Below are 719 nucleotides of genomic sequence, written 5' to 3'. Positions count from 1 at the left end.
GTCTTCCTTTGAGGGAATCATTTTTTTGTTCGTGTACAACGAGAACATTAGATCATTTATAACACAATCAGACTGGGATAAATGTCTTACTGGGCTGATTACCTACCTGCAGGAAATACAGTCACTACAAAATGTGAAACGGTGACTTGACGTTCACATTAATATTTCACAGCTGTCGTCTTTTTCTGCTTTTTCTTGGTTTGTTGACTTATTGCTTAAAATAAAACAAGGTGTTTTTATTTGCCTGACATGTTTTGGCTGCAAAAAACAGCAAGTCTTCATCAAACCAAGTCAGACAAAATTAATCTCACCAGTCTTCTTCTCTTCTTTTTTATTCTTCCTCTTTGGATTATTATCATCATTATTAATGCCTAGTTGTAGTAGTTGGTAGTCATAGCAACAGCAGTAACCTTATGATAATAATAATAATGATAGACACATCAGTACCATTAAAAGTTATAATAATAATAATAATCAGCATCAGAGATACTTTATTGATTCCTGAGAGGAAATTGGATCAATTGCAGTCATTCAAATGCTCAAAAGAATATATATAAGCATAAATTAAATGATAAGAAACAGAAAAGGAAATAAATATAAAAATTAATCCTACTTTGTGTGTTAATCCTAATTTGTACAAAGGCATCATGTAGTAATATGTGCATTAATCCTACAATAATATTACAACATTAAACACAGAAGTAAGAAATTCAGAATAT

This window comes from Myripristis murdjan, chromosome 8, assembly GCF_902150065.1.
Source record: "Myripristis murdjan chromosome 8, fMyrMur1.1, whole genome shotgun sequence".
NCBI classification, from domain to species: Eukaryota; Metazoa; Chordata; class Actinopteri; order Holocentriformes; family Holocentridae; genus Myripristis; species Myripristis murdjan.
Note: the sequence above shows the minus strand (reverse complement) of the source record.